Source organism: Salvelinus namaycush, chromosome 31 (assembly GCF_016432855.1).
Source record: "Salvelinus namaycush isolate Seneca chromosome 31, SaNama_1.0, whole genome shotgun sequence".
Lineage (NCBI taxonomy): Eukaryota > Metazoa > Chordata > Actinopteri > Salmoniformes > Salmonidae > Salvelinus > Salvelinus namaycush.
Window position 1 is genome coordinate 34142353 of NC_052337.1, and position 15042 is coordinate 34157394.

The following is a 15042-nucleotide window of genomic DNA, read 5'->3' on the forward strand; positions in this document are numbered from 1 at the left end:
GTGAGACGAGGCTGGCGAGGGAGGTGTGTCTGCCTGTGTGCATGTGATATGTACTGTGCAACGTATGTGCACATGCATAGGCATACATTTCATTCCTATGAACCTGCGCCTGTCTTCCTTTACGAGGGTGCGTGCTTACAAGCGTTTACGTATGAGTGTGTATAAAACAGTATAGTCTATAATGTTTGTTATTCAATATTACGTTGGATATAACTACTATTACTTTATTATCAATATTGAATGAATTACAGTTTTTTACGATTGCTGACACACTACAATTTAACTTTTCCCACAATTAGCAAAACCTTACACTCAAGGAGCAAAACACAAGGCTAGATTTGCACAACTGTAAGCACATTGTCAGCTTCACACTATTTGCAAAACATTACACACAGTGATTTGCAAAACACTAAACACACTTGTATACATCAGACACAGAAGTATATCATAATGTCACTTCCTTGCAATTCAAAAGCACTGACTGTCAAATTACCACACCTATGAGCCAATCTGTTAAACACAGCCATCAGGTGCACAAACACATGATTGCTAAATTGTAGACACACCAATCAGGTTTAAGCACTATAAAAATGCAGGAGGTAGGTTCACCTGCCTTCAACCAAAATGCCTTCAACCAATATAATCAATGTCACAGGGCAACGTGGGGGTAACATCACCCTTTGCGCTGCCATTTCACAGCATGGGGTTGTCCTCCATCATGCCAAAATGGGCCTTTACAACACACCTCACATTCTCTCATTTTTGGACCGATTGCACCACATCGTCACAGTAGGTAATGAAATGCACCAGATGCAATACACGGTCTTCTGGGACAATGTGTCATTCCACCGCTCTGCTTTGGTCCAGAACTGGTTTCAACACCATCCACAGTTGACAGTACTATACCTTCCACCATACTCTCCGTTTCTAAACCCTATCGAAGAGTTTTTCTCTGCATGGCGGTGGAAGGTTTACGATCTCCAGCCCCAGGCTCAGGTACCCCTCATTCAGGCCATGGAGGACGCATGTGACCAAGTCGACGGCGCAGCTGTGCAAGGATGGATTCGACATTCAAGACGGTTCTTCCCGCGTTGTCTTGCTAATGATGATATTGCTTGTGATGATGAAATTCTCTGGCCAGATCCAGCTAGGCGAAGAGATAATGTATAGTATGTTTACTGTAGTATTTTCTGTACAATATTGTCAGTTTTTTTCTGATAATTTTTTATGTTTGTTGTTGTTGTTATTTACTGTAATTGTAACCTGTACTGGATACAGTATTTTAAGTTTGTCTGTTGTTTGCTGAGCTAACAGTGTTATGCACACTACTGTAGTAGCATGAAAACTGGGACATGTTTTGTTGTGATTCTCCATGTTGACATGTTGACTGATTTGGGTATATGGAGAGAAATAAATGATATTTTCCTCAGTCTGCAGCGTTGGTCTTGTGTAGTGTTTGTATAGTTGCACTTTCTCTGTGTACTTCATTTACACTACTCTAATCACTGACAATTAGACTTGCTAAAAGTGTTTTAGGTTAGCAACAGCAGTGTGTAACTGGTTCAAAAAGATTGAAGTCATATGAAATGTGTGTGTTTCGTATGGTAACAAAATATCATTTTTATGAAGTCGTGTATAGTTTTGACAAAAGTGTTCCATTTTGCAAATGATCTGAAGTGTTGTGCTACTTTGGTGTAGGGTTGTGCTAATTGTGTGTAGTGTTTTGACAAACCGGGCCCTGTTTTCAAAATTGTGCTTAAACAATTGAAAAAAACTGTAAATAGTTCTTTCATCGCAAACCTCAAATGGAGATGAGGGATTTAACCAATGTACACATTTAATGATACTAACATATTAATCCAGCCATTGCAAGCCTTTACATGATCTGTTTGTCGCCAATGAACTGTTGACCCCTTGTGGTGCATTACGTCCATAGTGCATGGCCCATATTTCACCCTAGAAATACAGTGCAACAACACAACACAAGATGGCAGCCGGCTTATACTAAGGGCCAAGCTAATTGAACTTCTACTGTTAATCACTGCTGCTGAAGCTGACCATGCCATTGATATTCATGCCGTCAAAATTGTATTCAAAAGATTTAGTTTAACCAGTAAATATTACAACCATTACTTGTTGGTCATTTACCTTCTGTTATTTTTTACTGCCACTGGAATTTTTTAAATGTCAGCTCAATTAATTTGATATGTCAGAAATAGTCAGCAAATGTATGCTCCCTCTCAGCCTCTTCACCTAAGGTACAAATTAAAAAAGAGCAACAACACACCTATACACACTGTAAAATGGTAACCAAAATGCCAACATTGAACACCTGTACAGAAAAGGCTGTGGACGGTCTGACGCAGTACAATATCGTATGCTATCAACAGACGTGCCAAAAATCTTCCATGAAGCCTAAGATCGAGTATGTGTTTCCAAGCATAAATATAGTACAGCCATCAGCTTGGAGTTTGCCAGCACAGTATGTGGCTTTTAAAAGAACTACAGAACAACAAAAGAACTACAGAAGAACTAAAGAACTACAGAACAACAAAATAACTACAGAAGAACTAAAGAACTACAGAACAACTAAAGAACTACAGAACAACTAAAGAACTACAGAACAACAAAATAACTACAGAAGAACTAAAGAACTACAGAACAACTAAAGAACTACAGAACAACAAAATAACTACAGAACAACAAAATAACTACAGAAGAACTAAAGAACTACAGAACAACTAAAGAACTACAGAACAACTAAAGAACTACAGAACAACAAAATAACTACAGAACAACAAAATAACTACAGAAGAACTAAAGAACTACAGAACAATGAAAGAACTACAGAACAACAAAATAACTACAGAAGAACTAAAGAACTACAGAACAACTAAAGAAGTACAGAACAACTAAAAAGCTCTCAACAACTACTAATGCCTAAAGAGCTATTCAGGAAATAGGCCATAACATTGTGTGTAATGCCTCAGAGTAGTGCCAAGAGTACAGTACACAACCCTCTAACTACCCGGAAGTGCCTTTAATTAAATGAATGAAGAAGGGCTGAGTAGTGGTGGTACTTCTCTGCTGGGCCCGCTAGCCAATCATTCAGGCCCAAGCCTCATGTTCAGCCTCTTGCCATCATCCCCTGTGTCTACAGCCACACGTAGCCACTCCTCAGAGCCAGGTGTCTCTAGAGAACTACAGAAAGTTCCAGACAGCTCCTGGCAAGAAGCACCAAGTATAGGGATTTCACCTTAGAGTGCACATTGTCTTTTACTGGTAACAGGGGGATAAGAATAGCCTCAGCAGAAACTCCATTCAGACAGTAAATGCTGGTGGTAAAAATAGACATGTTATGTAAAAACAGGTTCTTAAATAACTAAGATCATGGTCACTCACATGGCACTGCGTACGTGTGTGTGTGTGTGTGTGTGTGTGTGTGTGTGTGTGTGTGTGTGTGTGTGTGTGTGTGTGTGTGTGTGTGTGTGTGTGTGTGTGTGTGTGTGTGTGTGTGTGTGTGTGTGTGTGTGTGTGTGTGTGTGTGTGTGTGTGTGTGTCTGAGTGTGTTCAAGTGTGTGTGTGACACAACAGAAGCACTAGTGTTAACTGCATCATGTTTGTTCCCGCTGAGTTTGTACACGGACTCCATAGAGCACAACACATACAGTAAATAACCATAAAGCTGTTTCACCACGCCAGTCATGTACATCAGAGCCAAACAAAGCCTAACGTAACACTAGCTCACACAATACAGCTTCGGGCCCTTAGCAAGTCAATTATCAGGACTGATTAGAACAACACATAGAGCACCAACGGTCAAAACATTTGAAAGCAATAGTTTTGACAGAGAGCGATCCGGCTGGTAGATGACACTACAATATTGATGGTTAGGGATGCCTCTCAAGTGACGCTTCACATAACCCTACATTTAATTTCAATACTATTTTAGCCTGCTGGCTGTTTAATCATACTCCAGGATCTCCAAACTAGTCTCAAGGTCTACAGAGCAGTGCTGCTGGTAGTATTCTATCATCAGCAGTAAGGATTTACGTGCTGGAACACAACAGCTAATGCTCATGGAACACAAGAACTAATGCTCACGGAACACAACAACTAATGCTCATGGAACACAACGACTAATGCTCACGGAACACAACAACTAATGCTCACGGAACACAACAACTAATGCTCATGGAACACAACGACTAATGCTCACGGAACACAACGACTAATGCTCATGGAACACAACAACTAATGCTCACGGAACACAACGACTAATGCTCACGGAACACAACAACTAATGCTCACGGAACACAACAACTAATGCTCACGGAACACAACAACTAATACTCATGGAACACAACAACTAATGCTCACGGAACACAACAACTAATGCTCATGGAACACAACAACTAATGCTCACGGAACACAACAACTAATGCTCACGGAACACAACAACTAATGCTCATGGAACACAACAACTAATGCTCACGGAACACAACGACTAATGCTCACGGAACACAACAACTAATGCTCATGGAACACAACAACTAATGCTCACGGAACACAACGACTAATACTCACGGAACACAACAACTAATGCTCACGGAACACAACAACTAATGCTCACGGAACACAACAGCTAATGCTCACGGAACACAACGACTAATGCTCACGGAACACAACGACTAATGCTCACGGAACACAACAACTAATACTCATGGAACACAACAACTAATGCTCACGGAACACAACAACTAATGCTCATGGAACACAACAACTAATGCTCACGGAACACAACAACTAATGCTCACGGAACACAACAACTAATGCTCATGGAACACAACAACTAATGCTCACGGAACACAACGACTAATGCTCACGGAACACAACAACTAATGCTCATGGAACACAACAACTAATGCTCACGGAACACAACGACTAATACTCACGGAACACAACAACTAATGCTCATGGAACACAACAACTAATGCTCATGGAACACAACAACTAATGCTCACGGAACACAACAACTAATGCTCATGGAACACAACAACTAATGCTCACGGAACACAACAACTAATGCTCATGGAACACAACAACTAATGCTCACGGAACACAACAACTAATGCTCACGGAACACGACAACTAATGCTCATGAGTTGTTGTGTTCCAGCATGTGCTGGGGTATGATTTCTCTAATCCTAATGGTCCTTAGTGTTTGGACAATATATTTTCCCATCGTAAGTGTGTGTGTCTTCACAGTTACATAAAGCCCTAATTGTTTTTACGGGAGGCATGGGCGGATTCAGAAGCGAAGCCAGATTATAGTCAGAACATCACCAACCGGATTAACCCGTGATTTAAGCACCTTATTTACTTACAAGAAGTGAAAATAATCAGTACCCTTGTCTGTGTTCACTGTACATAAAGGGCCCCAAACACAAGAGATTCCAAAACCTAACGGACAACCACAAAACATTGAATTCTACTCGCTGCTCATCCTCACTAAAACAGGTAAGGTCCAGCGTCTTGATGGAGAGGACCCATGAATATATTTCATGCTATTATAGGACTTGATTATCTCACTGAAAATGTAAATATTGTTCTTAAATACAGTATGAATTGTTTTTGGAAGATACTAGCAAGCTAAGAATGAGTTTTGCTTTTGTATAGACGTGCATGTGTCACACCCTGATCTGTTTCACCTGTCTTTGTGATTGTCTCCACCCCCCTCCAGGTGTCGCCCATCTTCCCCATTATCCCCTGTGTATTTATACCTGTGTTCTCTGTTTGTCTGTTGCCAGTTCGTCTTGTTTGTCAAGTCAACCAGCGTTTTTTTTCTCAGCTCCTGCTTTTCCCAGTCTCTAATTTTCTCGCCCTCCTGATTTTGGCCCCCGCCTGCCTGACCACTCTGCCTGACCCTGAGCCTGCCTGCCGACCTGTACCTTTGCCCCACCTCTGTATTATTGACCTCTGCCTACCCTGACCCTGAGCCTGCCTGCCGTCCGGTACTGTTTCCCCACCTCTGGTTTACTGACAACTGCCTGCCTTGACCTGTCTATTGCCTGCCCCTGTTGGATTATTAAACCATTGTTAATTACGTGTCTCCATCTGGGTCTTACCTTCATGTGAAATATGGCATTCATTTCTACCTCACAACCCTATGAATATGTAACGGAAAGACCATTGTACTTTAGGAACTGTAGTAGTGTGTCCTCATTTTACTCCAACGAGGATACACTACTACAGTGTCTCTGGGAACGCACTGAATGTTTACTAACTTAGAAGCAGATAATTTGAGGTTCTCTCGCCTGATCTGGTGAGCATCTTTTCTGGTGTGGTCAGTTCATCCTCATTGTCTCTCTCCCTCTGTCTTCTGTGCAGCTTGAGATCCTCAAAGCTGGCTCTCCTCATTGTCCTGATGGCCTGCGTGGAACACGCCTGGTCTGCCTCCTGCGTGGTAGACAGCTTCACAGTCAAAGCGGACTTCGACCCCAAGAGGGTGAGCTTTGCTACAGTGCACACATTAGGGGTCACATCCCTAGACAGATAAAAACAAGTGAACAAATGTCCGTTTTGATTGGATAAACATGGCTATGATCATGTGTAATGCAAACGCATAAGCGATGACTACAATGATCCACTGAATAGAGTTTTGAGTCTCCTCTGGATTTCAATCCTCATTGTCTACTGTTTGTGAGTTTTTCCCAATCTTCTCTATCTCTGGTTTTCTCTGTTGCAGTATTCTGGGAAGTGATACGCTCTGCAGAAGAAGGACCCTGTGGGCCTGTTCCTCCAGGACAACATCTCTGCTGAGTCGATGATGACGGCACCATGACCGCCTCCTCCAAGGGAAGTGTCACTCTCTTCGGGTGAGTAGATCTGCATCAGCATGGAAGAACTCGCATATAAAGCATACACAGATGCTAAAATAATTGTCTAGTTGTAAGGAAGAATGTGGATTAATATCCATTTAATTGGTGCTGAAACGATTTGTCTAATAGACCACAAAATTATGGCACAGACCAATCAAATGTTAATTGGTGGACAGGAAATATAGACAACATTTTACACTGTAAGTGATGGATCACTATATATGTTTGACCTCTGGTTTTAAGTTGTGAGAGCTAATATGAGTTTGAGTGTGTTGATATGTTCTGTGCAAATGAGTGTGTGTTGTTGTGTTGACAGGTTCTGTGTTGTGTGCGCTGACATGGCTGCCCAGTACACTGTGCCTAACCCCACCAACCCCAGCAAGGTGTTCATGAACTACCAGGGACTGGCCAGCTACCTGGCCAGTGGAGGTGACAACTACTGGGTGATTGACACCGACTATGATACCTACGCCTGCCGTACCCTGAAGAACGATGGACGCTACGAGGATGGTTACTCCTTGATCTTCTCCCGTAACCCCTGTGGCCTGTCCCCAGCAATCCAGCACATTGTCCATGGGAAACAGGAGGAGATCTGCATGGCTGGCCTGTTCGAGCCTGTCCTGCAGTCCGGTGAGCTGGACACTTGTCTATAGGGACACAGCATGAAAACAAAGGCTAACTGAGACCACGTCTAGATAATATCAATGAGCATGAAGGAGAGCATCATAATTAATAAATGAAAGCTAAGAGGGAGCTAAGAGTTGTAGTTCAATAAGGATTGAAAATATTCACAACAATCTGCATTATGCCCCAGTGCAGAAAAATGTTCTTAGGCAGATATATCTGGTCAGGGGGCATGAATAAGTTATTTTTCTCTTTCCTCTACAGGAGCTTGCTAAATTGTCAGCTCAGCCTGAACCAAATTCCTTAAGCATTCTGGCATGAGATGAGGCGTCCAGGGCTGATGGATAGGTCCAAAGCAGCGCTGTAGAAATGAATAGACCATGTTGCAAGGCGGGAGAGAAAAGTCTGCCACCCATTGTCTCAAGGAAAGGGTTGCTCAATAGGGTAAAGTGTGTGTATGTGTGAAAATAAATATCTTTGTTAAACATATCTCTGAGTTGCATCCATGTTTGATCAAGAGCTAAAATTGATTAAATAAATAGTTTCATATATACAGTGCCTTCAGAAATTAGTCAGACCCCTTAACGTTTTTCACATCTTGTTACGTTACAGTCTTATTCTAAAATTGATTAAATAAAAAAAATCCTTAGCAATCTACACACAATAGCCCATAATGACAAAGCGAAAACAGGTTTTTAGATTATTTTGCAAATTTATAAAAACAAAAAACAGATACCCTATTTACATAATTATTCAGACCCTTTGCTATGTGACAAAAAATTGAGCTCAAGTGCATCCTGTTTCCATTGATCATCCTTGAGATTTTTCTACAACTTGATTGGAGTCCACCTGTTGTAAATTCAATTGATTGGACATGATTTGGAAAGGCACACACCTGTCTATAAGGTCCCACAGTTGAGAGTGCATGTCACAGCAAAAACCAAGCCATGAGGTCAAAGGAATTGTCCGTAGAGCTCCGAGACAGGATTGTGTCATGGCACAGATCTGGGGAAGGGTACAAAACATTTCTGCAGCATTGAAGGTCCCCAAGAACACATTGGCCTCTATCATTCTTAAATGGAAGAAGTTTGGAACCACCAAGAGCTGGCCGCCCGGCCAAACTGAGCAATCGGGGTAGAAGGGCCTTGGTCAGAGAGGTGACAAAGAACCCGATGCTCACTCTGTCAGAGCTCCAGAGTTCCTCTGTGGAGATGGGAGAATCTTCCAGAAGGACAACCATCTCTGCAGCATTCCACCTATCAGGTCTTTATGTTAGAGTGACCAAAAGACCCCTAAAGGACTCTCAGACCATGAGAAACAAGAGATTAAACTATTTGGCCTGAATGCTAAGCCTCACGTCTGGAGGAAACCTGGCACCATCCCTACGTTGAAGCATGGTGGTTGCAGCACCTGCAGGGACTGGGAGACTAGTCAGGATCGAGGGAACAATGAATAGAGCAAAGTACAGAGGGATCCTTGCACAAAAACCTGCTACAGAGCGCTCAGGACCTTAGACTGGGGTGAAGGTTCACCTTCCAGCAGGACAATGACCCTAAGCACACAGCCAAGACAATGCAGGCTTGGCTTCAGGACAAGTCTCTGAATGTCCTTGAGTGGCCCAGCCAGAGCCCGGACTTGAACCTGATCGATCATCTCTGGAGAGACCTGAACATAGCTGTGCAGTGACGCTCCCCATCCAACCTGACAGAGCTTGAGAGGATCTGCATAGAAGAATGGGAGAAACTCCCCAAATTCAGATGTGCCAAGCTAGTAGTGTCATACCCAAAAGACTCCAAGCTGTAATCGCTGCCAAAGGTGCTTCAACAAAGTACTGAGTAAAGTGTCTGAATACTTGTGTAAATGTGATATTTCAGCTTTTTATTTGAATGAGTGTGGCTTTGTTGTTACAGTGTAGCTAGTTTATTTTGAAGCTATTGTGTTGTTGTTTTGTATTCAAATGGTCCCACTCACCAGTCCCACAGACGCCAGATTGCTGATAAAGGCTTCTCCTCACAGAACCTCTTTGTAAAGAGCCATGGTTAATAATATAAGTGGATTTAGCTGCTCAGTTGTTATCCCCTAGTCTTGGCTGTAAACTGTGAATAATGGCAGAGAGTCCACTGGTCCAGGTCCAGCTAGGTCCAGTCTACGTCCAGTCTAGGTCAGTTTGGGAAGTCTCTCACTCACACCAGCTCAACTCCTCAAGCCTCAACTCCTGAACCATCTAACCACAGAGATCCTATTAAATGATCATGTTAGTGTTCTAATACAGTATGTAATTCTATGTGAGATCCCAAAGCCTTTATCCGGAAAATCCCCAGGTTTAATGAGAATATGGTCAACAGACAATGTCACCTTGAGTATTAACAGAATACCCGAGTTGTAGTTTTTCAATAGGCTAATCAAGCTAGTTATTCAGGAATTGTTTGGTAGCTATATTTTCTCTACAGCGAATGTAATCCTGAGAATGTAAAATATTTAATTTACCAGTACAGTCCCCTCTCTCGTGAACTCTAACCCCACAAAAAAAAAATGTATATATCATCATTAACTTGGCTAGCTCATTTAAAGTGGAACTGACAGCGTTTTAATGACTTCACAAATAGGAAATAAACCGTAAATCATATCAACCAAAAATATCACATTCCCAATTCATGCTACAAAACCAACTTAATAATGCTCTCTCTAATTCTCTCTCTTTTTCTTTCTTTCTTTCTTTCTTTCTTTCTCTCGGAGGACCTGAACCCTAGGACCATGCCTCAGGACTACCTGGCGTGATGTCTCCTTGCTGTAACCAGTCCACCTGGTCGTGCTGCCAGTTTCAACTGTTCTGCCTGCGGCTATGGAACCCTGACCTGTTCACCGGACGTGCTAACTGTCCCAGACCTGCTGTTTTCAACTCTCTAGAGAGAGCAGGATCGGTAGAGATACTCTGAATGATCTGACATTTACTGACATTTACTCCTGAGATGCTGACCTGTTGCACCCTCTACAACCACTGTGATTATTATTATTTGACCCTGCTGGTCATCTATGAACATTTGAACATCTTGGCCATGTTCTGATATAATCTACCCTCGGCACAGCCAGAAGAGGACTGGCCACCCCTCATAGCCTGGTTCCTCTCTAGGTTTCTTCCCGAGGTTCTGGCCTTTCTAGGGAGTTTTTCCTAGCCACCGTGCTTCTACTCCTGCATTGCTTGCTGTTTGGGGTTTTAGGCTGGGTTTCTGTACAGCACTTTGAGATATCAGCTGATGTAAGAAGGGCTTTATAGATACATTTGATTGATTGATGGTTTTAAAAATATGTTCTATTTGACTCAACATAAGGCATTGTTGGCAGAATAGATGGATGCAGTTCAATGCATGATTTATATAATTCACCAATACATTTCTTGGTAATCCCAAAAATATAGAGCCCCACAGTGGAGGTGTCATAATACCCATTAAACCTAGCGGTCAAACAGGGAAATGGTTCCAATCGTTTTTCTACCATTCAGTTTTCCCATAGGGAATTTTAGAAACACTGAAAATAAAATAATCGACCGTTGTTGAGGTGTGCAGAGGGTCCCTGGTTCGCGCCCGGGTCGGGGGGAGGGGACGTACTAAAGTTATACTGTTACATAAACCTAGGGGCAACTTACAGGTTGGTCAGGGCCAGCATGAGGGATGAAATGTATATTGTGTCGGTGTGTAGCTATTAAGTTAAGTTTGAGTATCTTAGCAATATAATGTGTTCTTTACTACTATCAACATTCTACAAAGAAAGAGCCACTTAATCAATTATAAAGTCATTAACCAGATTACCCCAGATACCAGACTTAGACGAGTGATAACTCAGTTCTAGAATGTTGTCCTTGAGGAGAATATATCTAAACATCTATTGACATTCAGAATTGACTTTGTTTAAACATCCAGCCTTTATTGTAGTTTCATGACCAGAGACAAATCTTTAAAGGCACAGTGTTTATTTACTCGGGGTGGAACATGCCTTCACACAGTCTTGATTTGTGGGATCCTTTCCACTATATGATTGATATGTCAAGTGATAAAATCCCCAAATATCAATTAAAAGTTTATGGAAAAACTGCACTTGTTCTCATTATATATTCTACAGCTGTAACGACATCAATCAAATCAAACTTTATTTATATAGCTAATTTCTTACAATAAACATATTTCAAGGTGTTCAAAGTCATGCATAGAAAGGCATGTGGCACTTAACATCCTTCCTCTTGCTAGGTCTCTATAGGTAATAGGTGATTCTCTTTACCACATGTGAATCCCCCTGTAGAGTGCAGTGTAGCCATGCAGCTGCATTGGCTATTTTTGCGATTCACGATATTGGTTGTACGGATGTGGAATGCGAGTGGAGGAAGCCACCCGTGCCCAACCAGGTGCAGTCAGTGGAGGACCTGTACCCGGTCGAAGACTACAACCCTCTGACCCGAGAGCCCACAGAAGAGGATCTTCAGCGGCTGAGGAACCTTCTCCGGGGAGGTTCAGTGGAATGACATGGCTCCTTGAACCTGAGCCAGAACAACCACTACCTTCCCTGTCATCACCGGACATTGTTAAAAAACAAGGGCACCTGGGACATGCAGGGATCCTGGCTGGCATGGTGCTATCAGTCGAACAGTTGGACAGTGCATCAACCCCAACTGGCACACCGTGAGGAGAGCGAAGTTGACAGCCAGCAATTTTGGAGCAGTGGTTAGGGCCAAGTTCATTACTCCGTCGCTGCTAAAAAGGATCCTCAGATCACAGTCGTTGGATGGGGGTGTTGTCTGTAAAGTGGGGCACCGATCATGAAGAGGAGGGCATCAAGGTATTCAAAATGGCTACAGGGATGGATGTGCTGGAGTCACGGCTTTGGGTTATGGGGTCCAGGATCCTGGGTGCCTCACCGGATGGTCTGTTGGGCACCACAGTAGTGGTGGAGGTCAAGTGTCCCTATGGTGCAAGGGAACTTACCATTGACGAGGCAGTGAAGTCAAACTATTTCTATAACCAGGAGGAGGGAGGGTTTTACCGCCTCCGGGAAGACCATCCTTACTGGCACCAGGTCCAAGGGCAGCTTGGAAGGGACTTTTACTTTTTCGTTATGTGGACCACCAAAGCCTCCATCCTCATCCAGCGTAATGACCTCTGGCAGACTCATATTGCTGGACTAGAGGAGTTTTTCAAGGACCACATGCTCCCAAAGTTGGCACTGCAACAGTGAACCTCTGTAAATATCTTGTAACACACACAAACGTCTCCCAGAATAGGTTATATTACATACAAGGTTTGCTCAAAGCAGCCAACTAAAGTAATGTACTTAACATAAGGTAAATCACAAAAGCTGGTCTGAGTGCATCTTCTTACAGTTTCATTTAGTGGTACAACACAATTGTTGGCTTAGGAATGGGTCCTGGTGGAGGCAGAAAGAAGGTCAGCCCGGGCCTTCCTCCAGGTGCGATGACAACAGCGCATATGGTCATGGACTGAGGGAACCGCCACCTCGACATCTTGGGCGGGGAACAAGGGTGGGTTGATAACCCAGAACACACGCAAAGGGGGACATACCCGGCGAGGTTTTGGTGAGGTGTTGTGTGCATATTCCACCCAGGGTAGCTGAGCACTCCAGGAGGAAGGGTTAGCCGAAGTCACACAGCATAGGGCAGTCTCCATCTCCTGGTTGGCCCGTTCGGTCTGGCCGTTGGTCTGGGGGTGATATCCAGATGAAAGACTGACATTGATACCCAGTGCTGAACAGAAGGATCTCCATACCTGGGATGTAAACTGAGGTCCCCTGTCAGAAACAATGTCAGTAGGAATGCCATGCTGATGAAACATCAGTCTCCCTGGAGGACAGAAGCTTCGAGAAGGGAATGACGTGAGCCGCTTTGGAAAATCTGTCAATTATGGTGAGGATGACTGAGTTACCATTAGATGGGGGAAGGCCAGTGACGAGGTCCAGAGCTATGTGTGACCAGGGGTGACTGGGTATGGGAAGAGGGCGAAGCAGGCCGGATATGGGTTTAGTGGAGGTCTTATTCCGGGCACAAACCGAGCAGGCTGAGACAAACTCCCGGATATCTCGCTCCATGGTAGACCACCAAAAGAGCTGATGCAGGAAGGCGCGGGTCTAGTTCAAACCCGGGTGACAGGTCAGGTGAGTAGAATGGGCCCACTGAAGAACATCAGAGCGAACTGAATCTGGAACAAACAGAGCATTTCTAGGACCGTTACCTGGGTCAGGCTGGTTCTGCTGAGCCTGGAGGAAACGGGACTCGATCTCCCAGGAGACTGCGGCAACGATGCAGGTGGATGGCACAATGGTATCTGGCTCAGAACCAATGTTGTCGGCGGTGAACTGGCAAGAGAGGGCGTCAGGCTTGGTATTCCTAGAACCGGGGCGATAAGTGAGTGTGAAGTTGAATCTCCCGAAGAACAATGCCCACCTGGCTTGCCGGGAATTCAGACGCTTGGCGGTCTGGATGTAGGACAGATTTTTGTGGTCCATCCACACGATGAAGGGGAGAATAGAACCCTCTAGCTTCACTGACAGGAGTTCACGGTTACCGATGTCAACATCTCTCTCTGCAGGTGAGAGCTTACGTGAAAAGAATGCACATTAGTGGAGCTTCTGATCAGAGGGAGAATGTTGAGACAGAACAGCAACTATCACAGTGTCGGAGGCATCCACCTCCACGATGAACTGGAGTTCTGGGTCTGGCTGGGTGAGGATTGGAGCGGAAGTGAAGCAGTGCTTGAGTTCCAGGAAAGCTGCCTCTGCCTCAGGGATCCAGAGTGGAGGTGGAGGTGAGAGCGGTGAGAGGTGCTGCCAGATGGCTGTAGTTGCGGATGAACCGTCTGTAAAAATGTGCAAACCCCAGGAAACGCTGTAGCTGCTTCAGGTTTGAAGGCGCAGGCCACTCTGACTGCCTTGACATTGGAGGGATCCATACGTAACCAGCCCTGTGTAATAATATAGCCCAGGAAAGACAAAGAGGAAGCATGGAACTCGCATTTTTCAGCTTTAACAAAAAGCTGGAGAGAGACTTGGGAAGGGAGGCAGTCAGAGGAGGAAAACCAAGCAAAGAAGTTTCACACACACACACACACAGAGAGAGAGAGAGAGAAAGAGGGAGAGAGCACTGGGGGAGTGGCGGCAGGTTAGGGAGACAGGATGAGCAGTAGAGGACGTGGCAGGTGCAGATGTAACACTCTGGCTATCTACTCCGATTTCAGAGCACTCTCGCGCGCAGAATAACTGATTAATCTATGAAAGCGCAACACCTGCTGAATATGACCGGCGTCAGTAAACATGGGAGAGAAAAATTATAGTTAGTCAAGAAAACTCTAGATTACATGTAAACAGCCTAACCAGCTCTGCTAGGTCTAGTAAAATGGTCAGAGTGAGGTGTTCTCTCATTTGTGTCAGGAAGTAGCTAGCTAGCAAGCTAGCCAACTTTAGCCAGTTAGCTTGGTGCTTGATTGGGACAAGCATGCATTGGCAGGTAAGCTGCAGGACGAGCAAGCTACTTACTATT

At 43.9% G+C, this 15042-nt stretch overlaps 1 pseudogene; it reads left to right on the top strand.

The window, feature by feature from the left end:
• The first annotated feature begins 2315 nt into the window (after positions 1–2315).
• On the top strand, positions 2316–7534 carry LOC120025568 (annotated as a pseudogene).
• The last annotated feature ends 7508 nt before the right edge of the window (positions 7535–15042 follow it).